The 22210-nt window shown below is 42.4% G+C and overlaps 1 pseudogene across 1 annotated transcript in view; it reads left to right on the top strand.

Annotated features, from left to right (window-relative positions):
* LOC122561833 (uncharacterized) overlaps nucleotides 1-18761 on the top strand; it is a 47508-nt pseudogene extending 28747 nt beyond the window's left edge. Inside the window, exons 5-8 of the transcript XR_015761057.1 lie at nucleotides 882-1085; nucleotides 6121-6236; nucleotides 8157-8275; nucleotides 17691-18761. The product of XR_015761057.1 is annotated as an uncharacterized LOC122561833 (transcript). The remainder of the gene's footprint in view (nucleotides 1-881; nucleotides 1086-6120; nucleotides 6237-8156; nucleotides 8276-17690) is intronic.
* The last annotated feature ends 3449 nt before the right edge of the window (nucleotides 18762-22210 follow it).

The following is a 22210-nucleotide window of genomic DNA, read 5'->3' as shown; positions in this document are numbered from 1 at the left end:
TAACTAGGGTATATAGAATAACCTCAATTATCCGAATGTCAATTATTCAAATTTTGGATTATCCGAACAAAATGACAAGGTCCCGTAAAAATGTTATCCATTATCTGAACAATCAATCAGTTATCCGAATGAAATACTCCCCACCCACCTCGTTGGGCTAATTGAGGTTGTTCTGTAGTTGTATTCTTTGTGTAATCACTGCAACTACCTCAGAAAAGTGATCAACCTTCACCTCAGGCTGGAGAGTTTGCAGGTTATTGTTAAATCACCTTCCAGACAATGCAGGAGATCTTAGTCTGAAAGCAGTGTTTCATTGGCTGAATCCAGAGAATTATCAGCTTTGTTGAGGATTAGCACTGATTTACCAGACTGACCCAGCATGAAAGGGGTTAATTTACGAGGGCAGGTTAGCGAGACTAATTTTACATTCCCACAAGTGCAGAAATGTACAGTGTGAACTAATTGAAGTGGTAAAAGTTAATGAGCATTTCATTTGTTAGCAAAGCAAGAATCAATTGGATAGGAAGATCACACAAAAGGGGCATAAGCCGAAAGCAAGTTCTTGAAGGATGAGTCCTTGAAGAACTGTTTCATTCAATAATGAAAATCTGGGATTTTCTCCATTGAAAAGCTGTTGAGCTTCTTAAAATTTGAAAACTCCAATCTTAATATTGATAGACTTGTAATGTATGCAGAACAGATGAGTCTAAATAGAGATAAGATACAAGTCAGCCACAGTTAACTGGAATGACAGAATGGGTTCAAGGGGCTGAACAGCCTCATCCTGTTCCTCCTTTCCTGTTCACTTACATTTCCGGGAGTGTAAATCACAGAAATATTAAATGAATAGTAACCACTTTCCTCCCCTTCAATCTTAACAGGAGGAGGATTTTCAGAAACTGCACCAAGCCCAGTTTCAAAAGTGTGTTCAGCATTTGAGAAACAGGCTGGGCTTAATGAGCCGAGCATCTGAACTCAATCAGGAGAAAGCCACTGCTCTTATTGCCAATAATCCAATTCCTGACCTCAATAACCTGGATGGAAAAGACTCGCCAATGCGCTTCCTCAGCAGACCTTCAGCCAAGGTAACCGTTGTATTATCAGCAAAGTCGTGCAAAGAAGCTACTATATGATAATGACATTTATTTTTCTCATGCCCAGTCAAATTCCTTTTGAAATTAATGACTGTCTCTATCTCCATTTCCATCACACAGTGAGTTCAAGATAATTACCACTAGCTGTGCGATGCTGTGTTTCCTCAAATCCTCCTGTATCTCTTACCCAAAGTATTAAATGTGTCCCCTGGTTCTTCTATTATTGGTCACAGTATTTAGAACAATGTTACCTTCTATAAGTGTGTCATAGTATTGTACCTCTATTGAAACACCCCTCAATCTCCATTTATTGATGGGATGTAGGCATTGCTGATTGGGTTAGCATTTTAAAAAGTGGGTGGCACGATGGCACAGTGGTTAGCGTTGCTGCCTCACAGCGCCAGAGACCCAGGTTCAACTCCCGCCTCAGGCAACTGACTGTGTGGAGTTTGCACATTCTCCCCGTGTCTGCGTGGGTTTCCTCCGGGTGCTCTGGTTTCCTCCCACAGTCCAAAGATGTGCAGGTCAGGTGAATTGGCCATGCTAAATTGCCCGTAGTGTTAGGTGAAGGGGTAAATGTAGGGGTATGGGTGGGTGCGCTTCGGCGAGTCGGTGTGGACTTGTTGGGCTGAAGGGCCTGTTTCCACATTGTAAGTAATCTAATCTAATCTAAATCTCCCCCCTTCACCTTCTCAAGGACCCTTACATTGTTCCCAAAGTGTTGATCAAAACTGGATGCAATACTAGTTGGCTGATTAGAGCTTTGGTTCACAATAATTGCCTTTTGTTCAGGCTCTCAATACTTCCAATTATGAAGTGCAAGATCTGACATCCTTTGCTAATGTACTGTCTCATTATGTCCTTCTGTCTTCGAAGATGTAGTCACACAAATCATCAGGTTCTCTGTCCCTTCACATTCTTTAGAACTATCTTATTAAGTCTATACTATTGTCTCTACCTCTTCTAGTAAAATGCATCACACCGAGGTTCTCAGAACTAAATTCCATCATCTCAGGCAGAAAAACAATTAGTATGATTCATTGGTTTCTGTGCGAATGCCAATTTTCTTTATCCACATTAACAATGAGCTACCTCAATGTTGTTACTTTTTAACTCTATTGCCATTCTGTACCAAGGATCTTGTTCATCAGTCTTGGTCTCTCAATAGCAAAATAAAATAGTCTGAATAAATTAGTCAAAAGACATTTTAAGAGTCATTCTCTCAGGCTATGTTTGTTAACAGAACAGGCATATATACTGCTTAAAATCACACCCTCGACTTCTTGTTCTGTCTTGTAATTTACTGCGACATTTGAAATTGCTGTTATAGTCTGAGTAAATAATATCCATTAGAATAAGTTGGGGAATGTACGTTGAGAGGCTTATTCTTACATTAATTTCCTGTTACCACTTTATATCTTATCTGTAGCTTTTATTCTTGGCAGCCTGTCCAATCTGCTAAAATTGCATTTTTTTTGGATCATGAGTTGTCTGTAGTATAATTAAATTTAAAAGGTGATTTTGTCCATTTTCACAGTAGCTACTGTGATTTGTGTTATCATGAAATAAGGAGGGTACAAATCACAGGAGTATTGAGACTGTACAGAGGGGGTCCATATTCAAACAGGTGAATAGGAATCTTTTGTTAACTGTGTAAGAGTTAGGTTGGAGAGAACATTTCTAGAAGTCTGCTGACTCAGTCCTAATTGCCTGTGTGCCCAGATGTCAGCAGGCATTACTGATGGCATATACTATTCCTTAGCATAGTGGGACTTACTCATTATCTTACACAGCCAGCCTTTCAGTTCTCCAGTGCTGCACTCTCAGAGATCCTCAGACCTTCCAGCACAAGACCCAGCCAAAGAGCTGGGAGGTCGCTCTGTGTTTCTGAAGACCCCCATGAAAGTGCAAATGGCCTAAGGCAGGAGAAATGCCTGGTACTCCATCCAAACAAAGGGGCTCTTTGCAGCCCTCATATGTGCTCAGAAGACATGTTGACTCCTGCTGCATCTCCAATAGGAGCTCGGCTGAACAGCTACAAACTCCCTCAACACTGAGAAGAACTATGGTTAAGTCTAATGCAGGAGTTTACAGTAGACTTCCACAAGTTGTGTGGGGTTGAGGAGTCCCTCTTTGTCATAACCAAAGCTATCCACAGGCTGAAGGTCCATGAGAACAAAAGAAACAGGAACAGGAGTAGGCCATTTGGCCCCTTAAGCCTGTCACCCCATTAACAAGGTAATGGCTGATCTACACCAGGCCTCAGCTCCTCTTGCACAGCCATGAATTCCCTAATGTTTCAAAAATCTATCTTCCTCTTTAAATACTTCCTGTGATCTAGCCTCCACAACTCTCAGGGTTACAGAATTCCAGACTTCCACTACTCCCATGAAAGGAAATTCTCTTGTTTCTCAGTTTTAGATATTCTGTAACTCTGTCCCCGAGTTTGAGATTCCCCCTGCTACTGGAAGCATCTAACCTTGACAGGGCCCTTCAGAATCTTGTACATTTCAACAGGATCGCTGCAAATTCATCTCCAGTCTAATGAATAAAGACCTAACCTGTTTAGCTGTTTTTGATAAATTAATCTCTTCATCCCAGGAATCAGACAAGTGAAGCTCTTTTGAACAGCCTCCAGCGTCAGGATATTCTTTTTAACTACAGGGACCGAAACTGGAGCAGGTAGTCCAGGTGTGGCCTCACCAACAACCTATACGGTTATAACAAGACTTCTCGCTTTTAAAACTCTATCTCCTTAGCAGTAGCAGAAGAAATGTCTTTTGCCATTCTAAGTAGGAGCTGTCTAATCTGACACTTGCCTCATCTTCAGCCTCCAACGTGCCTCATTAGATTGGGACTTGCAGAGAAAATGATGCTTTCTGTGGTTGATGCACTGGGAAGATTTGGGGCCAGCAAATCAGCCTGGTCACCGAAGGCAGGCTCAATTAATATAGACTCCTCAAAAGTGCTCAGGCAAGGTGCAAATGACAAATAGCTGCCCACTAAGAGCTGGCCCTACTTACATCATTGTGCCTTGACATATTTTCCATTCCCAGGAAGCATTTCAAAAGCTGATAATCCGTTGATTTGGACAGACTTTCCTACTGCGGCCATTAGTGTACACATTCTGCTGATGAACCCATTGTCCTGCCTTCTCCCAAAATCAAAGCGCCCAGCATATATTGAGTTCTCTGCAACTATTCCTCTTTTAAGTTTGCAGCTGCTATTGACTGATGCGCTGAGCATGCCTGGGTGACCCGAGGGAAAACCAGTTAAGCCTTTCCTCCTACGACTTTGTTAAGCTCCCCCACTGGACAGAATTCAGTCACTAAAATGCTTTCACACACTTGGAAAGACGGTGTTGATATTTGATACAGAGCCCTCAGCACTTACTGGAAAGACTTCAACACGAAGCTAAATGCCTATTTAGAAACTACACTGCAAAAATTAGTCTGAAACTTGTAACTAGTATATCCCTGCATAGACTCTGAATGATCTGAATTTCAGCTCACAATGGCATTTGGTGCCTTTTTAAAAGGCAGGGTAGGTGAGAACAGGAGGCAATACTCTACAATGTGCACAGAGTTTCGCAAGTTGCAAAACCTAATTTAGCACAAGCTTTACCATAAAAGGAGATCCACTCTTGCTCATGAGATTGTGGTTCAGTGGGGAGCACACTCAGCCCTTTTAATCCTGATGAAGGGCTTTGTCCGAAATGTCGATTTCGCTGCTCCTTGGATGCTGCCTGAACTGCTGTGCTCTTCCAGCACCACTAATCCAGAATCTGGTTTCCAGCATCTGCAGTCGTTGTTTTTACCTGAGCCGAGTGGTTGTGTCGAAACTTCCCCATCCCCTTTCCCCACAACAGGGAGTTTCACACATAATCCAGGCTGATAATCACTGTGCATTAATGAAGGAGTGCTGCGTTGACAGAGATGCTGCCTTTTGGCTGAGGCTCCATCTATCCTCTCAGGTGAACAGCCATGATCCCATGGCACTGTTTTAAAGAAGAACTATCCAGGCGATGTTGGATGACTGTTTGTAAAAGCTTTGCTGTATGGAGCTTAGTTGCTCTGTTTGTTTTGTTGCAACTACAACAGCACTAGCATGATAGAGATGAACAGTACGGAAACAGAACTTCCAACTCATCCATACTGACCAGATATCCTAAATTAATCTAGTTCGATTTGCCAACATTTGGTCCGTATCTCTCTAAACCCTTCCTACTCATATATCCATCCAGATGCCTTTTAAATGTTGTATTTGTACCAGCCTCCACCACTTCCTCTGGCAGCTCATTCCATACACACACCACTCTCTGCTTGAAAATGTTGCCCCTTAGGTCCCTTTTAAATCTTTCCCCTCTCACCCTAAACCTATGCCCTCTAGTTCTGGACTCCTGTACCCTGTGGAAAAGACCTTGACTATTCACCCTATCCACGCCCCTCATGATTTTAAAAACCTCTGTCAGGTCACCCCCCGCCCAGCCTCCAATGCTCCAAAGAAAATCACCCCAGTCTATTCAGCCTTGTCCTATAGCTCAAACCCTCCAACCCTGGCAACATCCTTGCAAATCTTTCTTAACCCTTTCATGTTTCACAACACCCTTTCTATAGCAGGGAGACCAGAATTGAATGCAGTATTCCAAAAGTGGCCTAACTAACATCCTGTACAGCCACAACATGACCTCCCAATCTCCTTTATTGACTATAACGCACTTTTGGGTTTGCAAGAGATGCTGGGTAAATGCAAAACTTTTTACAGCACAATAATTTTGTTGCTTTTTAAGACTAAAAATGTCTGGTGCTTATTTTACCTTCAGCAATAAAGGTGCCGGTTTTACCGTAACATTGTCCCAAACAGTGAGCAATGGTTGATCAGACACCTCAGAAGGTTCTGTGTAACACCTCTGGTTGTAGTTAAAGGTTGAAAGTTGCTGTGATGCACTTCTGTTCTGGACACCATGTTTTATGCAGTTGTAAAGATTAATTGTACCTCAGCATCAGAACTTCTTTTGTCTCCACAGATTAAATACCCAGTGAGAAAACAAATAATCCTGCCCCCACTGCAACAACTCCAACAGCCATCTGCTGATAATTCAAGAAGCCTCAGGCAGGAGGAGCGGGGAACCCTGCGAGAAAAGTCAGTATTAATCAAAGAGCTGCTGGAGATCTGAAACAAAAACAGAGACTGCTGATAAAACTCAGCAGGTCCGGCAGCATCTGTGGGAAGAAAGCAGAGTTACGATTTGAAGGTCTTATGAGGAAAGGCTGAGTGACTTAGGTCTGTTCTCGTTGGAAAGAAGAAGGCTAAGAGGGGATTTTGACTGAGACATGCAAGATGATCAGAGGATTTGATAGGGTGGACAGTGAAAGTCTTTTTCCTAGGATGATGATGTCAGTTTGTACGAGGGGGCGTAGCTACAAATTGAGGGGTGATAGATTTAAGACAGATGTCAGAGGCAGGTTCTTTACGCAGAGTGGTAAGGGCGTGGAATGCCCTACCTGCTAATGTAGGTAACTCAGCCACATTAGGGAGATTTAAACAATCCTTGGATGATGATTGGATAGTGTAGGGGGATGAGCTGAGAATAGTTCACAGGTAGGCGCAACATCGAGGGCCGAAGGGCCTATTCTGTGCTGTATTGTTCTGCATTCTATTAGCATTTTGAGTCCAGTGACTCTTCATCAGAGTCACCAGACTACGTCGACAGCTAACTCAGTGCCAGAGCTAATATTCCCACAGTGAGACTGTAACATAAAGACAATGGTTACTCAGAGCAGTTCTGTGGATCATGAATAATGCTATTTCATGAATCAACACCTGGATAAACCAAAAAGAAAGCTGAGTCTAGATTAATAAAAAGACGGCCAGTGGTATGGTGACTAATAATTCAGACTTCTGAAGATGGGTCACTGGACTCGAAGTGTTAACATTGTTCACTCTCCATAGATGCTGCAAGACTTGACTTTTTCCAGCAATTTCTACTTTTGTTTATTTTAGCAATCCAATACTCTGGGGCATAGCAGCTGGTGGAATTTAAATTCAGTTTAAAAATCTGGATGGTGACCACAAAGCTAATATCAATTGTGAAAATCTATCAAGATTCACTAATATCCTGTCATCTTTCCTTTGTCTGGAGCCCAGACCCACAGCAATATGGTCGACTCTTGACTTCCCTCTGTGAACACCCTAACAAACCATTCAGTTCAATGATAGTTAGGGATTGGCACACTGCTGGCAACACCCAGAACTTGTGGAAAATTACAGCAAAAGAAAAGGTGACTTCTTTCGACAAGCATTGATGGTAGTGCGCTGGCAAAATAAGAAATGTTGTCATTTCTTATTCATTGTGATGCTGCATCCACGATTCGCAACCAATCATGGGTTAAATTTATAATGGGATAGTTAAAGTCGCATTGTACTTTAATGTTTATATATCCGTGGCATATGAAATAGTGCATTCCTATAAGAACAACTCTGTTTAACTCATTTTTTTTAAAATATGGAGTCATACAGCACACAAACAAACCCTTCAGTCCAACTTGACTAAGTTTCCCAAATTAAACTAGTCCCATTTGCCTACATTTAGCCGATAGCTCTCTCCTATTCATGTACCTGTCTATATGTGTTTTAAATGTTGTAACTATAGCTGCATCGACCACTTCCTCGGGTAGTTCATTCCATGTACGAATCACCCTCTGTGTGAAAACATTGTCCCTCAGCTCCCTTTTAAATCTTTCTCCTCTCACCTTAAAATGATGCCACTTACTTGTGAACAATGAGCTGACATTTCAGTCACCACACAGTTAGAAAGCTTTCAGAATATCAAGTTAAAAATCACACAACACCAGATTGGTGTGCTTCCAATTAAACCTGTTGGACTATAACCTAGTGTTGTGTGGTTTTTAACTTTGTACATTCCAGTCCAACAACTGCATCTCCAAATTCAGAATATCAGTCACATTGGATGACATTTCTTTGATTAGAAAGATGCTGACCCTTTTGACGGCCTGTTGATGAGGTGATGTATTATGTAACAAACTTCTTCTTAAATTTCAGGGCTGTGGTAACTAAACCTTCAAAGAAGGAATCAGCTTCCAATTTATTGAGGAAGGACTTTAAGAAAGTTGTGAAACCATCGTACATCCTGAGTTCCAAAGTGCCACCAATGAAGCCAAGTAATGCCAAAAGCCAAAAATTATCTTAAAGTCTTAGAATAATAGCACTAATAATAAGGCCAATAGTTCTTATTAATATTGGACATTCACAACAGTAAAAGAGAGTGAATCATATGTATTTTAAATATGGTCCTGCCAACACGCAGGCTGTCACCAATGATTTTGAACCATATAGGACTCTTCTGGGGCTTGATTGAAACAAATCAGATTCTTGAGGGGCTTGACAGGGTAAATACTGGGAGGATAGTTCTCCTGATGGGGGAGTCTCAGAATACAAGGGTGCCAATTTAAGAGAGGAATTTCTTCTCTCAGAGGATTGAGAGTCTTTGGAACTCCTTTCCAAAGAGAGCTGTCAGGGTGGAGTCCTTGTGCATATCTTAAGGCTGAGAAGGAGAATCAAGGGTTACAGTGAAAATGCTAGAGAGTGGACATGAGGGATGTTGGGTCAGCCATGGTACTGTTGAAAGGCAGAGGCAGGTTTGAGGGGCTGAATGGCCCACTCCTTTTCTTATTTCTTCTGGTCATGACAGTTGGTGTTTGAGATCCATGAGTCTTGAATGAACAAGAGATATTTTCTTGTTGTTATTCCAATTAATTCTGAGCAATAACACCAAGGTGCAAATTTATATTGCTTGTGAGTATTGCTGCTGCTATAATTTCCAAACAAATTGCAAGAACAAATGAATTCAGGTGAAAAGCAGATTTCATATGTAAATAATCTCATTTCCGGAGTTAAATCTTTAATGTTGACCATGAAGCCATTGTCAACTGTTGTAAAAACCCATCGAATTCAATAAGGTCCTTTAGGGAAGGAATGCTGTCCACAGCTGGTCTGACCTACATGTGACTCCAAACCCACAGCAATGTGGCGGACTCTTAACTGCCCTCTGAAATGGCCTAGCAAACTGCTCCGCTCAGTTGTATCCGAGGGCAACGAGGATGGGAAATAAATGCTGGCCCAGCCAGCAATGCCAACATTCCCATGAGTGAATTAAAACAAATCTAGGAAAATTCTAGCAGCTCAATTCATACTGAAAATCATTTTCTAACCCAGAGGAAGGTGAATTTAGCAAGCTTCCATTTGCTGTGTTCAAGGGTATTGTGAAGGGGAGACTTGAGTGATAAAGCAGTAATATAGTCCTCAAATTAATACACAGTTAAAGGGCATAATTATTGAATTAGTCTTTAAGTTAAATTGTTATGCTCAATTTTACAACCTAACCTGAATATAGGTTAGCGTTAACAACAGAGACATGCTAAAATATCTGCAGGACAAAATAGTAAAATATTACTTAAATATAAATTATGAAGGCAGAAACATGCAAATAAGGAAGTATTCAAACTAATGTTGACTTGGAAGTGATTTCACAAGAGTAAGGTATTAGATTCCAAACTAAATTGAGTGGCTACTTACTCTTTTAACTCTTCTGGTTTGATAGTCTGAGTCCACCTGCAATTAGATGAGATTCCTTACAGTTTGGAAACGGGCCTTAGAGGACAGTACTCTGAAAACCTGCCTGAACAATAATGTAGCAGATCCACCTGACTGTTAAAAGAATACCTTCCATTATTTGCAAGCTCTGTTTACATATAGCAGTTGATCTACGGTGTGGACCTCATGCTGGGAAAATACCAGTGTTTGGGGAGCAGGAAGTTTGATGTAAGCAGCCTCATTATTGGTAGATAGGGTAAATTTATAAAAAAACATTGCTGCAGATCAAAATGAAAATTTTAATGGGCTTTCCAAAAGCTGCTCGTATTTCGCATGTACATTCTGATGACGACAGCAGATGTTTGGGTAAGGAAGTGTCTGCCAAAGCAAGGTTGGATCAATAAATGTATAGGTTGGATATTGAACCTTTTGGCAAATGATGGAGCGACCATCCCTGTTTGATGGGCGGCAAAACAGAGTTGGTATTAAATAATTCTACTCTCAGAAATAATGCACAGCCTGCAGAATGCCTGGAGGCTGACTGAAGTGAAGGATCTGCAGTCACTGCCTCTTCACCTTTTAGTGTCTTCCTACATGCATTTATGGGTAGTGTTCTGTATTGAGCAGGGGGGTTGGTTAGCTCAGTTGGCTGGATGGCTGGTTTGCAATACAAAAGGAAGCCAACAGCATGTGTTCAAATCCCTCAGCAGCTGAACTCTTCTCAGCCTCTGGCCTTGCCTGAGGCATGGTGACCCTCAGTTTAACCACCACCAGTCGTCTCTCTAATGAGCAAACGTCCCTATAGTCCAGTAAAATTATGGTGACTTTACCTTTACATATCCAGCAACATGTGTGTAGGAATATCCAAATGCAGAGCTGTATCCTCTATTGCTGAATTACCTGCAGTGACTATACATTGGGGGTAATGGGGGAGACAGCTGGATCTGCTCCTCCAAAGCAACAGAAGTGAAAGGGGGTACTTACAGGGGACACTTATTGGCCTCCTGTTGTGGACATTGAAAAATAAATAGCCAACATATATGGCAGAAAGGTACACGACCTACAAAGTGGAAACAAAAAGAACTTTAAATAAGAAACAGGAAGTAAATTCAGAATAAAAACCGGAGGAACTGTGGATGGTGTAAATCAGAAGCAAAAGCAGAAATATTTTCAGCAATTTCTGTTTTTGTTGTTGTTGTAGTAAATTCAAAAATAGCCTCAAATTGTTGCTACAAACCTCGCTATCAGAGAAACAGCATACCCTATTAATGATAGACTGCTAGTTAAATGGCTGGCCAGGTAACACGCACTGTGGCACAAAACTGTACAGTGTATTCAAAAGCATTGCTAATGTAGTTAATTGTAAACTCAAGGCTGTACTCAGGGTTAGTACAAAACCCACTGAAAATTGATGGAGTACTAAACAGAAGGAGGTCTGGTGTAATGGGTCTCTGCCCCTTTACTGCCTGTTCACACTCACTTTCAACAAGTGGCTCAGAACCAGGAAGAAGAACTCATCCAGCCGTTGCTCGTGACAAAATTAATCGAAATATAGGGTCATTGTGGTACAGAGAAAGGCCATTTGGTCCATCAAACCCATGCCTGCTGGGAGCTATAAATAATAATTTATGGTAAGTAAACAAGTACATAGTTAACAAAGTTATGTCTTCAATATAGAGTCATAGAGATGTACAGCATGGAAAGGAAACAGACCAGTCCAACATGTACATGCCGTACAGATATCTGAAATTAATCTAGTCTCATTTGCCAGCATTTGGCCCATATCCCTTCCTATTCAAATATTGTATGATTTTGTTTTTATTCTCTTATTTTAAAAAAATTTTCATGTGCTTCTGGCTGAAGTGCGTTCCCTCAAGCATCAGATGCCTAATAATAACTCAGCCAAGCTGCCACTCTTCATGTACAATCTATGGATGTGAATTTTGACAAGCTGTTCCTGATTGGGAAAGATGAGGATCAGGATCAAACAGGATCCTGTTCCATTCTGGTGACCACACACTTACATCAAGGCTTGGCAGATGGTTTTCAGGAACTCTGCCATTTCCACTATAAATCTGGATGATTAAACCCAGTTACAAGGGATATAACAATACCCTAATCATGCCTCTAATCCAATCAGATAGCAGGCTGGGAATGGAACCAAGTTCACTTCTGTTATGTGTGGCTCAGTTATCAGCAGGATAATCGCCAGAAAGGTAGCTTTTTAATCTCAAAACGTACATGCAGGACCACAGGAAATACTGGAGTATCATCAGATTTAAGGAGAAAGTGAGGTCTGCAGATGCTGGAGATCAGAGATGGAAATGTGTTGCTGGAAAAGCGCAGCAGATCAGGCAGCATCTAGGGAACAGGAGAATCGACGTTTCGGGCATTAGCCCTTTCTGATTCCTGAAGAAGGGCTAATGCCCGAAACGTCGATTCTCCTGTTCCCTAGATGCTGCCTGACCTGCTGCGCTTTTCCAGCAACACATTTCCATCTATCATCAGATTTAACTGGGTAGTCAACCCATACAGCAACAACAATACAAATGTAACACTTTAATTATTAACCACGAAGTTCACAAAGCATGGGACTTGGGGCTATTATACAGTTTTTCTTCACAGATTTCAGGCATCACCCATGAGAAGAGCTTTGAAAGGCATTTGGAGGGAAGTCAGTCCAGGAGGTGGAATGGACTATCCATCTTCACACTGGAGAATGATTTAGATTTAGATTACTTACAGTGTGGAAACAGACCCTTCCGCCCAACAAGTCCACACCAAACCGCCGAAACGCAACCCACCCATACCCATACATTTACCCCTTCACCTAACACTACAGGCAATTTAGCATGGCCAATTCACCTAACCTGCACATTTTGGACTGTGGGAGGAAACCGGAGCACCCGGAGGAAACCCACGCAGACACGGGGAGAATGTGCAAACTCCACACAGACAGTCGCCTGAGGCGGGAATTGAATCCAGGTCTCTGGCGCTGTGAGGCAGCAGTACTAACCACTGTGCCACCCACTTTTTGTTTTAGCGAAGTAGGATTAGTTTACTTAGATTAGATTAGATTTAGATGCTTGGATACGATGATCAATATGAATTTCATTAAGTCTGTGGATGTTTGAATGGCAGCATGATGTCCTGTTGGAGGTGAACTGTGGTGGAGATTCCAGAGTGTGCATCTTACATCAACAGCAAGAGAAAAAACCATAAATAGTTGGTCCCAAAACTTGTCAAAACTGTACTGAAAACAACAAATGCTGGAGATCATAGCGGGTCAGGCAGCTTCCATGTAGAGAGAGCAAACTAGTGTTTCGAGTCGAACTGACTCCTCATCAGAGTTGCTCCTACATTATGCCAAAGCTATACCTCTCAGTGGAAATGGTTGCATCCACTTTCCAGTTTTTCCCAAGTCCTCAGCTTCTGATATGTAAAGTTCAACTCATGCATACACAACAGTTGGGGAATGAAATGGAACACTCTGGAGCAACAGAATACTTGTTAACATCGATTTACCCTTTAATCCCCTGAATGGCCCAATATGAGGGAGCATTAATCTTTCGTATATGTCAGGATCTCCTATCTAGAAGTTCAACCCATGTTGTGTTTCCTTGGTCTTCACTTTCCTTGACCACATTTTCTCTTGTTTCGAATGTTCCTCTTCCTCTTTTGTTGTAATTTTAAGTATACAACTTCGAAGAAATATCCTATAGGCATCTGTGGACAAGAGGTTTACTTTCGAGAGTGTGGTGCTGGAAAAGCACAGCAGGTCAGGCAGCATCCGAGGAGCAGGAGAATCGACGTTTCAGGCAAAAGCCCTTCATCAGGAATGAGGCTGTGAGCCGAGGGGGGTGGAGAGATAAAGGGTAAGGTGGTGGCACTAGGGGAAGGTAGCTGAGAGTGCAATAGGTGGATGGAAGTGGGATAATGGTGATAGGTTGGAGAGGAGGGTAGAGTGGATAGGTGGGAAAGAAGATGGACAGGTAGGGTAGGTCATGAGGGTGGTGCTGAGTTGGAGGGCTGGAACTGGGATACGGTGGGGTGAGGGAAAATGAGGAAACTGGTGAAATCCACATTGATGCCATAGGGTTGGAGGGTCCCAAGATGGAAGATGAAGCTTTCTTCCTCCAGGCGTAGGGTGGTTCGGGAGTGGCGATGGAGGAGGCCCAGGACCTGCATGTCCTTGGAGGAGAGGAAGGGGATTTAAAGTGTTCAGCCACGAGCGGTTGGATTGGTTGGTGGAGGTGTCCCGGAGATGTTCTCTGAAGCGCTCTGCTAGGAGGAGACCACATCGGGAACAACGGATATAATAAATGACATGTGTGGATGTGCAGGTAAACTTGGATGGATGTGGAAGGCTCCTTTGGGGCTTTGGACAGAGGTGAGGGGTGGAGGTGTGGGCGCAGGTTTTGCAATTCCTGCGGTGGCAGGGGAAGGTGGCGGGATGGGAGGATGTGTTGATGGGGGGTGTGGACCTGACATGGGACTCAGGGAGAGAATGGTCTTTACGGAAAGTGGATTGGGGTGAGGAGGGAAATAAGTCTCTGGTGGGGTCCGTTTGTAGGTGGCGGAAATGGCAAAGGATGATGCGATGTATACGGAGGTCAGTGGGGTGGAAGGTGAGGACGAGGGGAGTTCTGTCCTTGTTGTGGTTGGAGGGGTGGAGGTCGAGGCTGGAGGTATGGGAAGTGGAAGAGATGTGCTGAAGGGCGTCATCAACCATGTGGGAGGGTAAATTATTGTCTGAAAAGAAGGCCATCTGGTGTGTTCTGTGGTGGAACTGATCCTCCTGGGAGCAGATGCGGCGGAGGAATTGGGAATAAGGGATATCATTTTTACTGGAGGCAGGGTGGGAGGAGGTATCATCCAGGTAGCTGTGGGAGTTGGTGGGTTTGTAGAACATGTCAGTGTTGAGTCGGTCACTGTTGTTGGAGGTGGAGAAGTCCAGGAAGGGAAGGGAGATATCTGAGATGGTCCAGGTGAATTTAAGGTCAGGGTGGAATGTGTTGGTGAAGTTGATGAACTTTTCAACCTCCTTGTGGGAGCATGAGGTGGTCATCAATGTAGTGGAGGAAAACTTGGGGAATGATGCTGGTGTAACTACAGAAGATAGACTGTTCTATGTAACTGACAAAGAAACAGGCCTAGCTGGGGCCTATGCGGGTGCCCATGGCTACTCTTTTCATCTGGAGGAAGTGGGAGACCTCAAAGGAGAAATTATTGATGGTGAAGTCCAATTCAGCCAAACAAGTAAGTGTGTCAGTGGAAGGGGACTGGTAGGGTGTTGGGAGGAGAAGAAACGGAGGGCTTGGAGGCCCTGGTCATGACCCATCCTCCCCTCCTGGCACAATCCCCTGCCACCGCAGGAATTGCACAACCTGTGCCCAAACCTCCACCCCTCCCGTCCATCCAAGGCCCCACATCCATCAATGTTTCACCTGCAGTTCCACACATGTCATTTACTGTATCCCTTGGTCGCGATGCAGTCTCCTCTGCATTGGGGAGACAGGATGCCTACTCGCAGAGCACTTCAGAGAACATCTCCGGGACACCCGCACCAACCAACCCCACCACCCCGTGGCTGAACACTTCAACTCCCCCTCCCACTCCTCCGAGGACATGCAGGTCCTGGACCTCCTCCATCACCACTCCCTCACCACCCGACACCTAGAGGAAGATCCAAACACACAGCATCAATGTGGATTTCACCAGTTTCTTCATTTCCCCTCCGCCCCCACCCCCCCCCATCTTATACCAGTTCCAACCTTCCAACTCAGCACCGCCCTCATGACATGCCCTACCTGTCCATCTTCCTTCCCACCTATCCACTCCACCCTCCCCTCCCACTTATCACCATTACCCCCACCTTCTTCCACCTATTGCACTCTCAGCTACCTTCCCCTCAGCCCCACCGTACTTCCATTTATCTCTCCACTCCCAGCCTCATTCCTGATGAAGGGCTTTTGCCCTTAATGGCGATTCTCCTGCTCGTCGGATGCTGCCTGACCTGCTGTGCTTTTCCAGAACCACACTCTCAACCCTAATCTCCAGTCTCTACAGTCCTCAGTTTTGCCTGAAAGCTTTACTTTGCTGACTCTGGAAAATGCAGGATTCCGTTTTAAGAAAGACTTTGAAAGAATATTGATCTTCAGTAGATTATGTTTATAAGTCATGCATAAGCTATTATTGATGCACTAATCATCGCTGTGTATGTTTCCAAAGTCCTGCAGACATACATTATCAGGATATATGTTGTACATGGCTTATGATAATAAATGAGGTTATCGAATATATCGCTTGAAACAGTTCAGCATTCGTTGAAGTACTGAGTTCATGCTCCATCAGTTTGAGTGTTGCTGTTTATTAGAATTCCATCTTTCACTGTGTTAGTGATTTGCACTGTACTTTTTTTTCACTGTAATCAATGGTTTGTCATATATGCCTGGTGTTCATTCTACTGTGGAAACATTTGGTCATTAATTCAATAATCTAAGTACATTGATGATTCTCATTATGGTTCACTTTGGAAAAGGTGTAATTATGCCAATAGACTGAAAATAAGTTTGAGAATGGAGAAATTGGAGAAATTTGGTTCCGAGCTGGATATTTGCCTATTGGCTTAGCAGTGGCGGGATGTCTGATAGCAATAGTAAACTCCACTGGCAATACCTGGTTTCTTACTGGATGACCCATCTCTTTCACCAGTTTCTAGTGATTCCAGGACTTTTCTCAAAGCCAAAAATACCTGTGATCTGGGAAGAAAACTTACTTCCAGCAATTTAGTTTCACCTTGAATTCTCCTAACAAAAGCAATTCAGTTCAGGAAGCCCACCTAACCAGGTACTTGATAATCATAGAATCCCTACCATGTGGAAGCAAACCATTTGGCCTAACAGGTCCACACTGATCCTCCGAACAGTAACCCACCCAGGCCCATTCGCCTTCCCTATTACTCGACATTTACCCCTGACTAATGCAGCTAACCTACACATCTCTGATTTAGAGATGCCGGTGTTGGACTGGGGTGTACAAAGTTAAAAATCACACAACACCAGGTTATAGTCCAACAGGTTAGACTACCACCTAATGAAGGAGCGTCGCTCCGAAAGCTAGTGCTTCCAATTAAACCTGTTGGACTATAACCTGGTGTTGTGTGATTTTTAACTTTGTACACATCTCTGAACACTATCGGCAATTTAGCATGGTCAATTCACCTAATCTGCACATCTTTGGACTGTGGGAGGAAACCCACGCAGACACAGGGAGAATGTACAAACTCCACACAGTCACCCAAGGCTGGAATCAAATCCGGGTCTCTGGGGCCGTGCGGCAGCAGTACTAACCACTGAGCCACTGTGCTGCCTTACACACCTATAAGTTGTTGATGTTGGCTATTAGAACTCCATGGTAACAGTCCAAGTACAATGGGATCAGTGCAGTTTTGTCCAGCAGACTGGTTACAGTTCACTCCACGTGCAATACTGAGTTGGCTGAGCATAGTTCCATCTGGACTACAGCATGGATCCCAGCCCCCAAGCTGGTGTAATGCAGGAAGACAGGAGAACCTTGAAATAAAAAAAAATCTGAGAAAATATAAAGTATCAGAATAGGATACACCGAAAAACATCAGGAGGTAGAAGACACTTTTGAAACCCAGTTTTTGATTTGTTTCTTAAGAGAATTTGAACTAAAGTTGGAATGCTGATGTCAGTTCCCACATTGCAGCTATACTCTGGAACATTTTGTGATTCATCAGTCTAATGGTATTTGTGAGCTAAGATCTGCTTCACAGAAATGACTGATTCTGCCCAAAAGATTTTCTGAAGCTGAAACACAATTGAAGGGTCAATGTCGTCTAAGCTTAAATATTCAATGTTTTTTTTGTCTTGTGGATGGTTAGGCTAAATGAAAGCCATTTGTGTGCAAGTTCAGAGTACACAATCTGGTCCTGATTCTTATTTCACTCTGTTCCAGGTTTGAAAGCCTGGTCTCCTGAATTGCCAAAGAGAGAGACAAATTTCCAAGCCATATTGTGGGAGCCCCAGCTAGGGCATGCTCTCAGAAAATGTCAACATACAGTTTCAGGCAAGAGAATTTTCAACGTGGTCAGTGAAGTATCAGCAGGATCAGTCTGATCTTAACTAGTAAACCAGAGGAGGGATAGCAGTGTTGCTTAATTCATGTCCCCACAAGACACTGTCAGTGTGAATCAGTTATAAGCCCATTCTGTCCATCTGGATACTGCCGGGCTAATTTCTAATAAAGTCCTGTTGAAAAGGTGAGGAACAGAGTTAGTATCCTGTCGATTGCCTCAAGGATCAGACTTCAGGTGGCACAGAATGACACTGCAACCTTTGTAAGCATAAAGGCCCACTGTGAAAGTGCAGCCCCATCCCAATGGTCCATGACATAAAACTGCTGCTTATTATTACAACTAATTCTGGAGGTTTACCAAAAAGGCAAGAAGGAACACCCATTATTTGCAGGGCTCTGGTGTTGCAGTGGTAGTGTCCCTACCCCTGGATAGAGAGACCCAGGTTCAAGACCCACCTGCTCCAGAGGTGTGTAATAACATTGCTGCCCAACCAGCAGTACTACCTACAACCAGCCTGAAAGTGTTGCCTGCTGATGGTGGGCAATTGCAACACTAACATGTTCAATTTGCTAACACTGATATCCCTCAGCTTGGGAAGCACAAAATTTGCAAAAAGGATGGATAAGACTCCATTGACCTCTTGTAAATAATCACAGTGACTAATTTGAAGTAGTAAGCATGTGGTTTGTCTGATTATGATGGATTTTTCATGGTTCGTGCCTAGTGATTGTGTTGTTCTCATAAAACCACATGAACACAACCATTTCATGCAATGTAACACTTTTATGTATGTATAATGTTCATGTTTGTATGGTGCAAGCGTATGTACCATGTAATATGTATTTACCATTTTATGACTACCATTTTTTGTATGTATGTTGGAGTGTTTATAACATTTGTATATTTGGATGGAAGAGTATTTTATTAAAGTATCAAAAATGGTATGATAATTACTGAAATATTTGTATTGTCTAACTATGGAACTCTATTGTCTGCTAAGCCAAACAATTTATGTTTTGAGGTGAAATATTCACACTTATTTGATTACATTATTAATTTCATCAATTAACTGGTAATTTGGGACATTGTTCCCAGTGACTGTGGATATGTTGTGCTGTGTGGTAAACTTTGGAAATTCTGAAAGAAATGTAGACAGTTCCTTGGAAATACATTGTAGAGCTTGTAATGACCATTAATGCAAATTGAGAAGGAATGATCTTCTGGTAGGACAGGTCGAAGCAAAGAAAGGACAGGAGATTGACAAGTAACAGCAAGTATTCATTGGCACAATGTAATGGGTTCAACAACTCATTAGCCTTTATAACCTGTGTTGGCAAACCTGTAACTGTGCTTCTTTGTCAACGCAATGCACATTCTTAAACATTTGCAGAGTTGAATGGAGATGGCTTTTAAAAGAATCCCTACAGCATGGAAACAGGCCCTTCAGCCCAACAAGTCCACACCGACCTTCCAAAGAGTATCCCACCCAAACCCATTCCTCTACATTTACCCCTAACGTACACATCCCTGAACACTATGGGCAACTTGGCTTGGCCAATTCACCTAACCTGCACATCTTTGGATTGTGGGAGGAAACTCACACAGACATGGAGAGAACATGCAAACTCCACACAGACAGTTGCCTGAGGCTGGAATCAAACCCAGGTCCCTGGCTCTGTGAGGCCATAGTGCTAACCACTAAGCCACTGTGCCACCCCAGATCAGTAAACACCATCAGCCCAAGAGGTCATGTCAGATTTTGTGCAAATTAGGATACCAACAGCAGAGCTTTAATAAAGCCAGCAACTAACCCTTGTACATATTATATCCTTATTGCACAGATATGGTGGGCATGACTTTTGATCAGTTCCTTACATCAGTTCTGACCCAAGACCTAAATCTCTCAATTCCATCTGCTGATATTTACAAGTCTACAGTGTATTTCCATTTTTCATTTTGGAATCTGAGTATTCAATGGTTTCTGTACATCTCTGCAGTTCTCTGTTCTGAACTGTGAGGAGCTGAGATTTCTGAAGTCATTCTGCAAGTGAGTGAGTGTCATCTGTCTTAAACAAAACAGTGCCAGCACCACTTTCACAATGGCTTCAGTCATTGCACAGGCAAGTCCAGGGTTCCCTCAATGACCTCCTACTCCTTATGATGTTGATCTCTTAATATCTATTTCTGCCAGTAATACAAATTGAATGGAGTGCATTTGTAAATTGAATTGATCTCCCTTCCCTCCCCAGTAGACAGGATTGGTTGGCAACTTGTGTGGTCCAATACCCTTGGCTGAATCTGTGCTCTCAGGAGAGCTGGGCAAAAAGGAAATAAGCTAAAAACTCCAATAAAGACCACTAAGAACAGAAGAAAGAAGAGACGTATAGAAAATCAGAAATATAGGGACCCTGACTTGAATATGTTTAGAGGAACTACATTAGAATGGGTGATGGAATGTCATTTGAATGGGTCAAATGTTCATACACTGTATCTTTTCAACACTAATTAATATAAATTGGAGGAAGAAACATAAAGATGAGAATAAAAATGAATAGTGAAATCTGCTCTGTCTGCTGTGCTTGTCTTTGCTTCCAGATTTATGAAAGTTTGTCACACTCTTGTGCCCCTCCTCGTGGTCAAATGAGGAAGGGTATTTTCAAACTCTTGATCTGTTTAGAGTGCAAGCTGTAGCGTGTGTATCCATAGTAAGATGTAAGAGAGAGCATTTATCAAATAATGCTGCGTTATAAATTAGAATTAGGTTTTGTTGTCACGCCTCAAGTGCAGGGATACATGAGTACAGTGAAAAGTGTACAAAGTCACCATTTCCAGCAACATCATAAAAAGTAGCATTCATTGTAATAACAAATTCGCAATTTGAAAATTTTCAGCTTATGTCATTCTGAAAAATCTATTTTTTAAAATGGAGATACTGTATTTAGAATGATTCCTCTAACATGTTTGCAAACTGTCTGGGATAGTATGCTGGGATGGTGAGGGGGTAGCAAATTGAGCAAATACTGTTGGATCCTTTTCATATAATGTTATCATCTTCAGCTTTGGTTTTTATATACACGGGATAAAAACAAGCCTCATTACAATAACCCTATCAACCAAAAATGATATATAATATACACGTGTTGAATGCACTTCATATTGACATTTCTCAAAGACTTCTGATCTTTTGTTTTGAAGTTCCTTGGGTAAATGTTAGATGATCTAAGTTCTGGCTCTGGGATGTGCCCAGTTTGCTCATCGGTAACTCTTCCAATTTCCATGTGCTGACTAGCATTTCAAAGAAATGTCAGGGTGGAATTTATGACAGGTAAACGTTCCAATTATTTTCTGCTTTCGCATATCAATTGAATCAACTGAAAAATGAATTATTTTCAGTTAATCAGGTGAATTATTACCACGTGTACAAAATTCTTAATTGTCCCTTTTTAATTGTTTGCTTGCAGAGAAATCCAAGGAATGCAATCTGGAAGACACTGTCGTGATTTCCATCAGTGAGGGTCTGGATGCATGCCGGAGGTCATAATAAATTGTAATGTAAATCTGGTCCAGGAAGAAATAAAAGCAGCATTTGCAACACTTTTATTTGTTTCTGTCTGGTTCATTCAGAAATTTGGAAAAGGCAACTGGAGGTTTTAAAATCCTTTTTTTTCCTGTTTAGTACAGATTACGTCAGTTCTGACCCAAGACCTAAATCTCTCAATTCCATTTGCTGATATTTACAAGTTTACAGTGTATTTCCATTTTTCATTTTAGAATCTGAGTATTCAGTGGTTTCTGTACATCTCTGCAGTTCTCTGTTCTGAACTGTGAGGAGCTGAGATTTCTGAAGTCATTCTGCAGGTGAGTAAGTGTCATCTGCCTTAAACAAAACAGTGCCAGCAGAAACAATTGTTGAATTCAGAACCTACAAGACCTAAAGATCCCAGCAGCTTTACAGTCTTGGGCTCGACGTTGAGAATGATCACTGGGACATGGACACCTAGGTAAGATCAAAAGCACAACCTTTAACATAGCCATCCACAGCCACAAGTGTGTGAGCATCTGATCTAGGAGTTCATGTTGGGTGCAATGTAATGTGAAGCGTAGCTTTACTAAAGGCAGTTGGATCACTGGAAATAACTCACATCCATAAGGTAGAAGATTAAAAACATTATTCTAAGTAGGCAAACTATGAAATTGAAGAAGTCAGAGGTAACAGTATTATTGCAGCTGAATAAAGGGAACTACAGAGGCATGAGGGAGGAGCTGGGGAGAATTGACTGGGAGAGGGTCCTAGCAGGAAAGACAGTAGAACAGCAATGACAGGAGTTTTCTGGATTAATTTAGGAGACACAGCAGAGATTCAGCCTGAGGAAAAAGAAGCTTGGTTCAGGGAGGATGA

The sequence above is a fragment of the Chiloscyllium plagiosum genome, unplaced genomic scaffold (genome assembly GCF_037043375.1).
Source record: "Chiloscyllium plagiosum isolate Xiang-an unplaced genomic scaffold, Cpla_swu_hap1 HiC_scaffold_23, whole genome shotgun sequence".
Taxonomy (NCBI): domain Eukaryota; kingdom Metazoa; phylum Chordata; class Chondrichthyes; order Orectolobiformes; family Hemiscylliidae; genus Chiloscyllium; species Chiloscyllium plagiosum.
The sequence above is the reverse complement of the archived record's forward strand: the minus strand, read 5'-3'. Positions and strand labels throughout refer to the sequence as shown.